Consider the following 16,394-nt stretch of genomic DNA (forward strand, 5'->3'; position numbering starts at 1 on the left):
AAACAAAGAGAGGCTGCATAACAAAACAAAGAGAGTAATTTATAAAAGCATTCTGGGATACATCCTTATACCCTGGAGGCCAATCACAGCACTGGTGTGTGGCCACACTTGATGACCAGCGCTGCAGCACCAGCGCTGGAATCCTTATTCCCCATGCTGAGTGAGGTGTATGGCCAGCGCTGCAGCCAGGGAGTTGCAGCGCTGGATGTGCCCTGCAGGTGTGGCCACTTACTAATTGCAGTGCTGGTGGAGGCTTTCCAGCGCTGCAACTCGCCAGTGTAGCCATACCCTATGTCTACACTGCAATTAGAAAACTCCATGCCAGCTGACTCAGGCTCACAGGGCTCAGGCTGAAGGATTGTTTAATTGCAGTGTAGACTTCCAGGCTCAGGCTGGAGTCCAGACTCTAGGAACCTGCGAGGTGTTAGGGTAGCAGAAATCAGGCTGCAGCCAGAACCCGGAAATCTACACTGCAATGAGACAGCCCCCCAGGCTGAGCCCGAGTCAGCTGGCACAGTCTAGCCACAAGTGTCTAATTGCTGTGTAGACATATCTTTAGGATGAAATTCACCCTTCTGCCGAAGACCAGTTTAAGGCCTATGCACCAGTTAGGTTCCAATTAAGCACAATTTTGAGGGCTTAAATGGAATTTCTGTGGTGAATAGGTCTTGTGCTGACCCTCTGTGAAGGGGTGAATCTCACCTAGGGTGACCTGATGAGAGGGAGAAAATATTGGGGCGCATGGGGGCTGTCTGCCGGCGGAGAAAAAAAAAAAGTTGAGTGCTGCCGGTGGAGCGAAATATCGGGACAAATTGCGTCCCAACCAGAGATCGGTTGGGACACAGGACAAACACCAAAATATTGGGACGGTCCCGATTTTATCAGGACATCTGGGTCACCCTAATCTCACCTTTAATAAAAATACACATTCCTTTCTTTTCCTATACTAATGTCCATTTGGTTTGGCATCATAGTGTCTGCTCACAATACTGCCTAGACGCTTTAAGATGTAGGTGCCTAGTAAATGTGGGTTTATATGGAGAGTGCACACAATGCTACAAGTGCTCTATTTTCTGCAGGAAGTCTCACCTCTCCATCAACATGGAGGCATCATCATCATTTCCTTCTTTAAATCTCATTGCACCTGTGTGAATGTATGCGCCCTAGAAAGCCTAAACAGCACCTCAGGAGAGGAAGTCAGAACTTCAAAGTTGTCAACAGGACAAGAAGGGGGCTGCAGTAGAGACCTGGAAAGCCCCTTGGCATCCTGGAAGGCCACTGGTGAAGGAATCATAGAACAGAACAGTAAAGCTTACACTCTTTATGAAGTCAGTCCTATAGCATATGATGGCACCAAATTACAAACTGAACAGCAAAGGGATACATGGACATGGAGTAACCAAGAGCAAAATGTTATGTCCTATCACAGGGAAAAAGAGGAAAACCTATGGTTTTTACACATATTTTCTGCCTTACAAACACCCCTGTCTAGAGCTGAATCAAATTATATTCATTGTCAATAACAGTTTTGTGAATTTAGCCTTTTATTCTGTTCATGAAATGATCTTGTTTTCTGTGTAATTCATAAGTATTTGCTAAATGTGAACATTTGCTCAGCATGCTCATGTGAACAAATCTTAGCATATCATTAGTTCATGGACTGTTCACTTCAATTATCCACCATTCATTGTGTGCTACTAGTCATTTAAGCCACATGGGGTTTTCCTCTGCTTTTTAATTGGATTACTACAACTTTTAAAGAGGAGAAAGACATTTAAAAATGACAAAAAATAATTAATACAAAATAATAAACCCCAGGTAAGACCTTTTGGACAAATATCATTCACATTAAAATTTGTGAGACTTGGGAGCAGCAAACATTTTCATGAATACTTAGCAGACCTCCAAATGCTCCTGAACAAATAATATGAGTGTGACGTGAACTCATCACCTTTATTCACAAAAATATACACAAATCGCCTTTTTTCTTATTGACAGCAGTAGCTTGATTGTGCAAGTGTTATTGTCAAAAAAAGCAGAAGCTCAGAAATCATTTGTCTCTTTGCCAGTAGTTAGCCCATCGATAAAAGCAGATCAGTATAACTGGGTGGAGGTCAGCATGATCCAGAGCCTAGAAAAGTCCATTACCAGAGCCAAACACACAAAGAGAACTATGTTTTCCCTTAAAGGGCAATACACTGGAAAGGTTTTATCAATCTCTATCTGAAAAGCACAATCTATTACACTCTCCCTTAGCATCTCTGCATTCTCTGAAATGGACAGTGGGAATCTATAAGCACGTAGGAGGAAGGGATAACTTCTTGTTTCGGGCTACTCTCAAAGGAGAAAGAAAAGTGGAGTGTGTGAATTGCCAAAGCCCCGAATCTGAATTTGTAGAACTGCCAAGTGCTTTGGATCCTAGAGCAGGACAAGCATTAGCAGGAGCCAAGACAAGGAAACAATGATGGGGTAGGGAGGAGGATTCTGTGGGCAAATCAGTGCCAAATGAATGTTGGCTTCCCGTGAGGCCAAGTCAGGCAGTCTATCATCAGTCAGAAGAGCTCAAGGCACAAGAGGTTTAGTTTTCCCACTCTGAGTTGATGGTTTTTATATACACACCAGTCACAGCACAGGAACAGGTACAGAATGCTCAGTGCAAATGCAGTGGTGTATGTTGCTCACTAAAAAAACAGCTCTCCAGTTACTACGTGAATGGGGAGATCACTATATAATGGAGAGGAAACCCACTCATTTCATAAGAAGAAAATATTTTTAATTAGCTTTAATATGCATGACCAGCTACTTCTAGGTATCACCAGGCACAGAATAATATACTTTAGGGACTTGATTCTAGCATCTGATAAAGCTAGTTTTAATTAGGCTAGTGGTGCAAAGCGACCTTACAAGCCAGCTGGAAACTAACACTACTCTACATTGGGGTTGAATCAACCCATGGCCATCCCCACCATCAGGGAGCACAAAGGTGGTTTAAGAACCAATCTGTGCAAAGTAGTACACTGGCATGTCGGAAGATCTGGGCCTAGAAACAGAGACTGGGTCTGGGAGCAATAAGTAAGGTACTAACACTGTAACATTTGGCCAGATCCTTGGCTGGTGTAAATCAGCATAGCTCCATTAATGTTCATGGCTTCATTGTGCTGTGCCAATGAACAGTAGCTGAGGATCTGCCCCATAATGTTTAAAGCCAAAGAAGAGGATTTGGGTACAAGTGAAGTAACTTTTCTGTCTCAAGAGCAATATTTTACACAACCTTTTCTTGAACATATTATTTTATTCTTCATCTGAGCATTTTATGAACCTACTCCTGAAAAGCTCTGATGCCCTCAACTTCCAATGTTAGTAGTTTTAGTATTTACATTATTTTTTTCTGGAAAATAATTCCCGGTAAACATTTGTCATTTTTATTTTATTTATTTAATTTATTTATTTATATGGCTGCCCATAGAGTCTAATTCCTCCACACAAAGCTTTCCTTAGCAGAACGGGAGTTCATTGTCCATCATTTTGTTTTCCTAAATGTAGTTCGTTCAGAGCATGCTCCTCATTCTGATGACTGATTTTGTGCACTGTTGCCTGGCTACACTACATGAATTCCCATACATCTGCAGCCAATAATTTCCCTTTATTTGTAGCCTCATCACTCTTTTCCCTCCTCTTTATATTTTTACATTGAAAATAGTATTAAATACTGAATAAACACTATGAGCCTAGAACACTGGTGATGCCCATATTGTTCATGTAGGAGTCAAGAGTGACGTTCTCTCTAGGATGAACTACAGGACTGTGAAAAAAAAGCCGTTTAAAGTCTCTGGTTCTGCTGGGCTATTTTTCCTAACACTTCAAAAGACAGAACAGGAAAAAGTTCTTGTGCTTATTTCTTCCACCCTTAGCTAGGAAGTTAAATGCTGGTTTTCCTTCAAGTATCTGCAGACACAACATCCTCCTATTAGATCAGACCTCTTTACTCTGTCTGACATTTACTGGACTTGACCACTGAGGGGTATTAGTCTCTAACAGCTTGCTCTGAAAGAGTTTGATGTTCTGAATGTGCCTGCTTCCACAGCCTCCAGATTGAGAGGTGACAAAATGTTCCAAAAGGAACAATCCTTCACTGGCAAGCAACATTTACCCAGATTCACCTAGCCAGTTCAGTGAGAAAGGTCACGCTGGCTTTGGTTTCATTTCAGAACAGAGAGAATATTGCCAATGTTTTGGGCCCACAATACCTCAGCTTCACAGAAAAGGTTGTAGTGACCCAGGAACTTGCCAAGAATATACACAAAGCCAAAGTCAACTTAGACTCAGAAGAACTGTCTATTTCCCAGCCTACCTCCAACCATATTCACTTTTAGGCAAGCTTCACATGTATCACTGGAGAATACATCATGTTCAGTCTCTTACAGGAAAAAAAAATACAGAAATCTCCTTAGTTAAGCAGTGCTGGAATTAAAATTATCTACATTTTATTCACGTTTGCCAAGATGTCCCATTTGCCAATTCCTCTAAAGTTCTTGGAGAACAAAATCATTTCTTTGTCAAAACATATTTCTCTCTTTTTCTACACAGCTAATAAATACACTGGGGCCAGGAATTTAGATCTTGGGAATACAAAGCAGCAAATGTATGAGTTCTAAATGGTAGGAAAATAAATATCACTGAATTATTGCATTATGTTTTATGCATCATTTCCAGATTCCAACCTGTAAACTTTTGTATAAATATATGTCAGATATGAACAATTGGTCCTGCATTTCATTTGTCTAAAATTTTCAGAAATGGCTAAGGATAGATTAAAGTAAAGGTACTGTGGGTAAAATGCCTAAATGACTTAGAAGCCTAAGTCCCATTTTCAAAAGACACACATTTAGAATACTAAGGGTATGCCTACATAGCAAAACTATGCACAAGCTAGCCTACACAAGCTAGCTTGAATCCAGGCAGCTAGTGAAGACAATGGAACGGAGGCTTCAGTGTGGTTAGTACTAGTCCATCATGGACCCTGAGTATGTACCGCACTCTCTAACCCACTCTGAAGCCTCCACTGCAGTCTTCACTGCTATTGTTACCCACATTAGCTAGATTCAAGTTAGCTAGGGTAGGCTAGCTGTGCACAGCGTTTGCTGAGTAAACATACCCTTTGTCTAACTGAAAGTCAATGGGACTGAGGCCTGGTCTACACTGGGGGGGGAAGGGAATCGATCTAAGTTACGTTGACTTCAGCTACATGAATAACGTAGCTGAAGTTGCGTACTTAGATCGACTAACCGCGATGAGTCGACTGCTGCCGCTCCCCCGTCAACTCTGCTTGCACCTCTCGACGAGCTGGAGTACAGGTGTCGATGGGAGAGCGCTCGGGGGTCAATTTATCGCACCTTGACTAGACACAATAAATCGATCCCCGCTGGATCGATCACTGCCCGCCGATCTGGCCGGTAGTGAAGACATACCCTTAGATTCCTAAAAGCCTAAGTTACTTTTGAAAATGGGACTTCATCCAGGGCTACACTACAAACTTTTGCCTGTACAGCAATCTGAGCAACGGTGTGATTTTTCTGTGACTTTTCTATGAAAAAGCCCAGGGGCAGATGCAGGTATATTGGCATAGAAGTGCATTTGCTGATAGTCTTTATTTCTCTTGCCAAACCAATATAAGCTTCATCAGCAGAAGCAATTATTTATTGGTAGTTGTGTCCACATTAGGAAAGTTACACTGGCAATACACTTTACTAGTGTAGACCTGGCCTTAGGCACTTTTTACATTTTTACCCTGTAGGCCCATGCCTAAGAGCCCAGCTCCTGGAGTCTTGTTTTAAATCAGATTTAAATCTCAATGAGTATGTCTACACTGCAGCTGGAGCAAGCCTCCGTGCTCAGGTAGACAAATCCATGCTTGTGGAGCTTGAGCTAGCACACTAAAATAACAGTGTGGACATTGCAGCTTGAGTGGTGCAATGGTTTTCAAGCCCACACAACCCCATGGGTCAGAGCTCAGGTGGCTAGCCTGAGTCTCAGCTGGAACCAAAACACTGACACTGCTATTTTTCATGCACGAGCTCAAGCCCAATTAGCATTAGCATTAGCCTGCCTACCCGGGCTGGGAGGCTCAATCCCAGTTGCAGTGTAGCCATATCCACATATTTCTGCAGGCCTTCAGCACAGCTCACTGATTGGATCCACCATGGATTTTTATTCTGAGAACACAGCTGAACCTCCTTCCTACAGATGTGGCTCCTGATCCTCAAAAGTGTCAACTGCCGTGCTTTCCAGCTACTCCTGCTGATGTTCATAGGGGTGGCAAATGCTCAATGTCTTTGCTAATCAGGCTCCAAGTTTAGATTCCATTGCCGTTTTTGCCAAGCCCCAGTAGTTCAGGTGGCAGATAACTAACCCAAATTTGGAGAATTAATGGGTGGAATGGCTATTTTATAACTATGCTGGGGAAAAGATCCACTGATCGTTTGACTATATTTTCTAAAGGGAAATTACTGTAGAGCATGGAATGCAAATGCAGAGTTCACTTCTGCTCAGTTAAGCAGATTGCTCTCATTTGTTTTGAAAGCTAAGCTAAGAAAAACACTACTGTATTTTGTGTATGTTTCCAGTACAAGTCACACTCAGCAAAGCATTCCCAGGAGGGGGTGAGAGTAGTATGCGTGAGACTGACATGTGCCACATTTTCAGAAAGGGAGGCCTACACACTTGTGTGCTCAATTACTGTGACTGCATATGCAAATCTAGTGATTGTGCATGCATATTGCAAGTTAGGCACCTAAATAACCACATGGGATCACCTGATCTGCAGGTACAGTCAAAGTAATTATATGTGCAATTGTAAGCAGCATACATTTTTGCACATGGACCTTGTACAACCTTTTATATAAATGTCTCCCTTCATATCAGTCTCACACATATTCCTTCTCTCCCATCCTAGGAATGCATTGCTGAGAATTTATATTCTTGGTACATAGAACCAGGAATATACATCAAATTCAGTCATGTTATTCTTACTCTGGCTTTCAAAGCAAACCTGAACAATCTGCTGAATTGAGGAGAACTAAACTCTGCACTCTGTATTTCTGAAGTTATTTCCCTTCAGTAAGCCCCCAGATCAGTTGTTGCCCATAGGAATGAGAATGGTATTGGGAATATGCACATGGAAATAAATATGGCTTTCCTTCATACCTCACAACATAGCATGCTTTACTTTCTTATACAGAACTAACCACTAGTAATAGATCTCCATGAAGGACAAGCTGTATCCAGAGCGATCTTTCAGATCATATCATGGAAATCGTTTTGTTCCCCTGTTGTTTTAGTTCCTTATTTTTTCTCCTTAGCAATTTTTGGCACCCAGGAAATAACATTAGTCAGGAGAAACTTTTTTTCAGTTTTCAGGGCCAGGTTCATGTCCCATGTTCATGTGCTCCAAAGGGCTGAGTAGGGGGAGGGAAAAAGAAGCAGGAGGGAACAGTGGCATTCTGAGACTCAAACATGGCGTTGTCTCCCAGGAAGAATATAGTCAAAGAATGTCTTGGAAACTGTAGCACTCCCCACTAAAAAACAATTTTGAGGGAGCGGAGTGGGGGAAAGATGTTATAATGTTCCTCTCTTTCGATGACTCCATCTCCTTGCCAAGTCACTCAGATATCCTAGTGATAAATGTAAAATGGATTTTGATAGATAAACAGGTAGACTCACCTCCAACCCCCACCTTCATTGATTATTCTCGTTATAGTTAGTATGGCAACACCCATTTTTTCATGTCCTCTGTGTGAATATATCTTCCTACTGTATTTTCCACGGCATGCATCCAATGAAGTGGGTTTTAGCCCACGAAAGCTTATGCTCAAATAAATTTATTAGTCTCTAAGGTGCCACAAGTACTCCTCATTCTTCTAACTGGGAGGATGTATCAAAACCAGAAGACATCTAGAAAGCTGTCAAAAGCCACCAATGGACAGAATCATGTTCATTTAAAAGTACGATCATTTTCATTGTCTCTGTATGTAATGTAGTTTGCATGCATGTGGTTGTATGTTTATCTGCCAGGAGCCAATCAAATGGCTGAGACTATTTGCAAAACCACTACAATAGAAATAAAACTCACACCAAAACAGTAGACTAAGATAGGCAGAACTATCCTACCTTTTACTGGATAGTTTTACTGGGGTCCTTTTAGAATGCTGTCCATTTTCACTAATAAAGAGTGTGACACCATCTCACACCTCCCTGTTAACTTTTCCAATTTTATGGCCTTTTATGTGGTGATGCTTAGAGCCCTGCGTGGATACAAAATTCGTATCCACATTCCATGCAAACATGGTCTGCAGATGCGGATATCCGCAGATTTGTAGGGCTCTAGTGATGCTGACCTGCTTCAGATTCTTTTCTGCTACCAGAAAAAGTAATTACTATCTGCTCCACACACAAATCAGCAAGAGCACTTGGAAATCCCATAGGAGTTAATTGAGCTGGAAAAAAGAAGCATGGTAGTGGTCGGTGTAGAGAATGTGCGGCCCCCAATCTCATCTGCTGCTGCTTCAAATGAGAGTGCCCTTAGCACAAAGAAAGGGAAAAGAATAACAGAGAACAAATGAGAAAAAGAAGAATAGTGAAAGGAGCAAAAGGGAGGGAAAAGAGAAGGTAGAGGTGGCGAGAGAAGTGAAGAAAGTGACGGGTAGAGGAGTGCAAGAAAAGAGAGGAAAGTGAGAGAAAGTAGTGGGAGAAAGAAAGAAAAGAGCATGAAAGGGAACAATAAAATGGAAAGGAAAGCAGAGGTAGCACCTAGATGCCATAATGATAGGCCCTTAGAAATATGAAAGAGGAGGGAGATGAGCCCAGGGGTGGGATTCACAAAGGGGACTTAGGCATTAAAGTTCAGCATTGCAGTGCCTAACTTTTAGGTGCCCTATCACTTACTGGAATTCACAACCCTGAGTTAGATGCCCACGCTGCCTGTACAATGCATGGGGAGACTTAGGCACGCAAGGATGGGATTCAGCAAAGCCAGCAAACTGAGCAGAGAGCCACCTAAGCCAGCCAATAGGAAATGCCAAGGAGAGGGGCGTGACCTGAGCCCCACCGCTCAAGTGTACTCAGGCACCTACCTACCTCCACTCCAGATTCACAGCCATGAGCCCTCTTCTAGAGTTAGGTGCCTAAGCCAGGGCAGTCCTTTTTCAATAAAAGCTGAGGTGGAAGAGATGGTAGTGGTGCCTCTGCCACCCCTCTTACACTCTCTAGCCCACTCATTCAGGATCTGGAAGAAAAGGGCTCTTTTCTCTATATATAGATCCAGAGGTGTGCGGGATAAATATTCCCTATTACACTTTAAATAGAATTTTTTCATATTCATCAAAACTGACTCCAGCTGCAGTTTTAGTATCCATGGCTATTTTGATTTCAAAATATATTTATGTTTTAGCCCCATCAAGCGCTCAAAGAAAATTGTGGATTGGGGCAACATGCACATTGGCTACTTATCTTTAAATTTTTTTTAACTCTTCCATTTTTTTATTTTTGCTACCATATTGCCATGCCAGAAGGCCACTTCTTTGTCCTTTTCTGGCCTGCACATGAGAGAGAGAGAGAGAGAGTGTACATAGCTAGAGCAGCATTAGCATGCTATACATACTTGTTGCTTAATCTTCCATTATGAGGTGAGGGAGGACAGTGATGAAGGTAATTGTGTAAAATTGTAGAGTTTTCAGCATGGGTGCCACACTAAGGGCTCAGTCCCCCAAACACTTACTACTGCTTGTAACAGTATGCACTGTGTTCAAAGGTCAGACCCTACCTTTGAAAGGGAGAAAGTTTCCTGTCCTTAAAAAAGTCTACATAGCTTCAAGTGGAAGCCCCCTTCTTCACTCTTTCGTTCCATCACCCATTCCAAAGAAAAAAATTATCAGCAGGTGTCCATGATCTTGTTCCTCTGAAGCTGGGCTAAATATAACATTTCCATAAAGGGAAAAATCTAATAATATTTCAATATCTAGACCGAGGTGCTGTCTCTAATTAAAAGCACACAGAAAAGGTAACTGACAGCTCCTGGGAGGAGTAGCAGCTGGGTAAAACTAAAGGCAATTAAACCATGAGATAAAATTCTCTGAACCATGTTTTAATACTACTGTACTTGATCAACAGGGACGAGTCTCAGTTTATAGCTACTATTCACTGGAAAGGGAATACATCTATGCATAAGGGGCCAAGTGTTTTAACTCTTCCTGTGCAATGGACTGCACTGACACAATAGTTACATTTAGAAGTCACCCCCCTCAGGGGTTAGTAATGTTTTACTCCTCATCATACACATAGAGGGGGAAAGCCATGGAAGCTATAAAAATCTTATTGGGCTCAGAAGCATCCTGCAGACTTCTAGAGGAAATAGTCACAATGAGCCTAATTCTGGTGTAACTCAATTGACTTCAGTAAAATTGCACCAGGATGAATTTGGCCCAGTATCTTCAGTTAGCTATAAAGGCCAAATACAATGTCTTTTCTTTGTCAGTAACAACACAGCTCACTAAATAAGATGCATAAGGGTCACAATTTGCAACACTTCATTCAGTGACTATTTATTTTTCCCAAGGTCTCACTCTGTAATAATATCCCATCATGTAAATATAGTCAAGAAATAACTTCTAACCAAGGCTCCAAGAATCCTTCAACTCCTGCAAGATTTAATATTTCTTCAACATCTTTCTATCTTCTCAGTAATTAGCAGTTCCATAAATGATAGTGACGAAATCTTCAAGGTTTTCTAATCCAGTCATTAGAGTTTTGGGTTCATTCCACGGGGTTGTGGGGCTCCTCAGTATTTTCAACATGTAGATCTAGTCAGTTCTAGTCAGTTTATAATCCACCATGGAAAAAGTAAGAGATCTTTTTCTTAAGGAAAGTTTTGATAATAAAAGACTTGTCTTCTACATATAAAAAATAAGGGCCCCTTCAAAGTTAACTCTGTGTAGTTTTGTTTGCATCTCTCTTTGACCCACATGTTGATGACTAATGTTACTAGTGTTCATGGAGATTTGTAAAGTGATAAGGCTCAGAATAATCTTGACTGTCTTGTACATTTTGGTGGGAGAAAGAAGCTGTTGAACTTCAGTAAATGTACCCGGCACAACTGACAGTGGCACCTCTTCTGAACACTTGTGTACATATGACACATTGGCACATACTGGCCTCCACAATTAAACATTTCTACAGATGAACTATTTTATTTCTGAGACACAATGGGTAATATTCCACTGGACACCCTCTCACAGGTGCAAAGAACAATAACCACCTCAAGCCATCCTCACATAACTCCACTGGTTAGTAACTACCCATTCAATTCAGCATCTAGTTAAAAAGTGCTCTCCTTGCTTTTAAAACCAACTGTAGACTTAGCACACCTCACACAAGGTCTAGATCCTCCTCTGGGTTAGGGCCACTCCACTAGTCAAAATGGTCCAAAAGCCACCATAGCTGCCCATGGGAGAATTACCCCAGTGGAAGAGATCCGCAAAGAGCATAAAGCCTTTACACCTCCATCTCCTCCATCCTGGCTGCCGGCATGAGGGCATGGCTGATGGAAAAGATGGCCAGTAAATCCACCTTATGAAACAGCTCCTTGTGGGTATTGGCAGCCAGTATAATAGCCCTCAGGCTGATGTAACTTACATCAGGGGACTGGATTGACACATGACCCTGTTTTAATGCCTGATTTGTATCACCTTGTTCTGAGCTGCTCTGTGCACTCCTCAGTCACAGCCCAGTATCCGGACCATTTTCTCTGATGTCCTTCCTGACCCCTCTACTCATCAAGCAATAAAATAGAGCTGATCCAAGAACAGAAAGTAAAGTTCACCTCCAAAATATTCATTTTTTTCCCTTCTTCATTTTTCCTTTGAAATTTTAAAATTCAAAAAATTCTGACTAACATTAATACTGATCTCTTCTCTGTCCATTTACACAACTCTGTCCATCAATGACAGCAGAGCCTACTCTTATGCAATGCCTGCTGTCTGGAATGCCCTTTCTATTTCTCTCTCTCTCTCTGTTCTTTCCATTTTCAAATCTTACATGAAAAATCTCTTTTTGCCCTTGTACAGACATCTTCATTTCCTCTTTCCTTTGGCCAGTATTTAGTGTTTAATTCTACAAAGTGTTTCAGGACACAATTTCTATTTGCATGGAAGATGCTATTCAAAATAAAGTTGTATTCTACTGAGGCACTTTGTATTTGAAGTTAATAATAAAGTGTGACTGGCTTAAGATGAGAGCATCAAATCTCACTACTTATCCTTGGCAGTAATAAGGCTGCTAAATTTAGCTTTGTTTGCCTCCCTGGTAATAATAAGCATTGCACACTATGGATTTAGCCAAAGTTATTACCATGAAAATACGCATATTGAAATGCAAACATTGTTACTGAATGAGCAATACCATACTCCTAGATTCCTGAAATGTGACCTTTATCAGACTAATCTGAAGGCCTTGAATTGTTGGGAGGAAATCTTTACTTTGGGGGCAGATGTAAAAGATTAACTTTCCTGAGTGGCCCCATAGGGCCCACATAACATCTGAAACTGGGCCCTCTTTGTCTATTCACAATAATCACATAGTATTATTGGTTGGCTTTAAATAAAACAGGAAACTGAGCATTAAAAATTGGTCAGTATTTATTAAAAAAAAAATCACCCCAGGCAACTCCCATCTATAGTCAGAGCAGGAATTCAATGACTGAGTCAAAAGGTAAATGAAAGGGAATTGATTGTTTCCCTTTACGATACTGTACAAATTGATCATTGGTATTTGGTGTTCTAGGTTATTAAAATCAACAAGCTGTATTAATCCCTACTGTAATTGAAGTCAATAGAGTTACACAAGGGATACATTTTGTCCCACTGTGTTAACTTGCTGCCATGTTGCAGGTTGCTCAGCCAAAACTCAAGGGATCTTTGAGATCGTTTTACCTCATTATAGCTTTGAGAGATTTGTGATTGTATACATTTGCAACCACAACTGTTTTGAAGATAAGACAGCTATAGTTTAACTAAGGTCATAAAAACTATAGATGGCTGGCTCATCTAATCCAGCCTCCTACCCAAGCACAATTGTACCCTACCATATTGTTCACTGGCTTGTTCAGTTTAGTTTTGAATATTTCTAAAGACAAGGCGTACAACAAGGCATACCATTGGTACATCTAATCTGTTAGCCTGAAGAAAATTATTAAAATTAAAGATAATTAAATAAAATAATAATGCAGCCAGACAACTATGCTTAACTGGAGTGATCAAATTCTAGCAGGTGACTCTTTCAGGAACACGCACGTTTCATAAATCAGATTATCCATTTTTCTGAAACTGTAATGTCATTTTTAACAAACTTTTATGTAAGGATCTGTTACCTCAGGAATTAACTGCCAATAATCACAGTAGCAATCATGGGTGTTGGAATAAGTCAACTGCTACCTTGTTCAAAGTTACCTGGATTTCTTGAAATTTGGTGGACCCATATCTAGTACTTGAGAGCAGAAAGTTGATAGGGAAACACTCTTTCGAAAAATCATAAGTGCTAGCAGCAGCACACTTTTAACAGGGATAATTATTACAGGCAATTAGGCTGCATAATTGCCCTAAGGGAGGAAATCATCTGCTGCTGAGAAACAAAGAAACCTTAGTTTCTAGTACCAGCCCTCCCAGCTGACGCACATTGCACTGAAAAGCTTTCCCAATGGTTTAAGTAAGTGTATTTGGTAACTTCCATTGCAGCTATATTCACTTTTCATTTCAGTAAACAAAGTGCCTGTGGCAGATTAAAATATTACAGCAAAAGCTGAATCAGGTGGCTGCTTTCTCCTGCACTTTCCCAGCAAAACAAATTTATAGCTAACTCATGGCAATAACTGCATCCTTTTCAACCTTCTCTTATTCTTCTGATGTGCTGCATAGCTTGAGGGAGTATTTGGAAATTAAACCATTTTAAGGGGCAGAGATCTTCATTGTAGCAGTTACTGGCTGCTTTTTAGATCTATATCACCTCCCACTATAACCAAGACCCCAGGTAATAATTTCTTCTGATATCTTTCCTACTCCCATATAACATGGGCTTGGCATAAGGAGATAGCTGTTTCCACATTCTGCCATGCCCAACTAAAGCACCATTTAGATTTCGCAGCTATTCAGGCACACAAGACACCCTGTTAGCACCCTTTTAGTCTCAATATTTAGCCAGTCAATGGCAATTTAGGAAGTCAAAAAATATATTTTTACTCTAAAATGTACCAGAATAGGCCACCTTTAAGTGCTCTGCATGAAATATTCTTGCATGAAACAGAAATTGGGACAGTTCCTTTCTCCCATGAGTAAATTCTTTGCTACCCCATCTGTTGCGGTATGTCAAATACTAAATCATGGTCTCTAGTTGCAAATAAATTAAAAATTATTGAGGAGCACAGCAGGATGCATAAATTCTTCTTCTAAACTGGAGCCCAGATCCCATGAGCATAGATAAAAGTGGGGTAAGGGAAGATACAAGGATTTAATAGCCCATCTTGTATTTTCCATGTACCACTATAATTTATTACTACTTGCTCAAGAGGGAATTAGTTATAGAGCCAGCATATCAAAATACAATTTCATGTTTTTTTAATCTAGCAAAAGATAGATTTGCAAAAGTACCAACTCAGGGAATTCCATTCTGTAGCAGTTTTTCCACTGGTAATTTTTCTTCTGTCAAAGGACAGGTCAGTACACGCAGTGGCAAAACACCAAATGCAAGTCTGTATGCAAATTGCTAAATTACTACTGCATCTACTTCCCATGTGCATATGCAGTTACCCACTATGCATGTACAAATCTCTGCTTGTGTTCACAAAAGCTGATTTTTGTATACACAATGTGGACATATGCGTTTTATTTAGGTGAACTCATTGCACCCTCTGAAAATTTGTCTGAAATACGTTTACCGTTATTTACAAAAATAAAGGGCTATATATGAGCTACTGTCATGATTGTTAAAATATTTTAACACAATAAATAATATTAACAAAGAGATTTCTCTACCACTTCTCAGCCTCAGGCCCTAAATTAGGTAGGGATCTTTTTAAAAAATTGCATGGTAGTTTTGCAGAACAGACCAGCTGAAACCAGGAAAGCCCTACAAAATTCAGAAGAGGTGTAAAAATGGAATCGGTGCATCGGATAGCAACGTTAAAAATGTTGTACCTAACCATTTCAATCAAGTCTGCACCTGCACTGCAGTCCAGGCCACATGGAAATCCAATACATTTCAAAGCCTTTCTGAAATTCCAAAAGCAAGCAGGCAAGGACAGCACTTTGCTAAAATGATTTCAGTTAAAGAGACCAGATTCTGTGTTGAAAGATGATCCCTTTCACAAATGCTGGCTACAACCATGTGGTCCAACCCCTGTTTTTGGCCACACTTGTATGCCAGGTGGTTCTGAACCCTGGCACAGCTTCTGTAATCGCATTTAATAGCCAGACAGCGTTCTCCTGCTAAACAAGCCACCTAAGCACAATAAAGGGCCTGTTTTAAAACATGGGAGGCTTCAGTTTGACTTAGTCAGCCTGCGAACCTCTGTAAGGCTAAGCCAAGGAGTGAAATGAGGTGACTGATTCTTAACTCAGAGCAGACTGTGCACGGAGTTGATCTATCATTTCTCTCCAACATTCCAGAAAGTGTAATGTTCCAAAATGTAATAATTTAGTACAAACCATGCAGCCCTAGTTATTACTTTTTCCCCAATATTTTATTTGAAGTACTTTGTAATGCTGCAAAAATGAAGCAGTGTGAAAGACAGAGAACATTGGTATTAATGAAGCTTACTACTGACCCTTTGGAAAAAGAAACATTCTAGCATCCTTTCCCTTTCAAATGTATCCAACTCATCCAAATTTACTTACTACCATTTAGTAAGTATCAGACATTCAGAGACATAAAACCATCTACAATACTTTCTAACTTTTTTAGAAAAAAATACAATGATTTGTAACTATAGAAATCAAAACAATAGTGAGATATGAATTTGCTGTTATTTGTGAGACCATTTAAACCACAGAAAAGACCTTGAGAAATTGTAAAGGGGAAAGTAGAGATAACGCAGATTTTGCAGCATAATTTAAGTTGTGTTTCCTCTACATTCTTATTTTTAATCAGCAAATAATTGGAGTATATATGACATCCAAGAAATGCTTATGGCACAAATTTTCAAATTGAGACACCTAACATTGGGCCTATAAATCCATATTTAGGTAACTAACAAGTTTTAGAAGTACTGGACTCTTAAGTGTTTATATACACATCTAAATGTGGATGGAGGTGCAACTTGAGATGGCCACATTTGAAAATATTGGCCTTAATTC

Source organism: Mauremys mutica, chromosome 6 (genome assembly GCF_020497125.1).
Source record: "Mauremys mutica isolate MM-2020 ecotype Southern chromosome 6, ASM2049712v1, whole genome shotgun sequence".
In the NCBI taxonomy this organism is placed as follows: Eukaryota; Metazoa; Chordata; order Testudines; family Geoemydidae; genus Mauremys; species Mauremys mutica.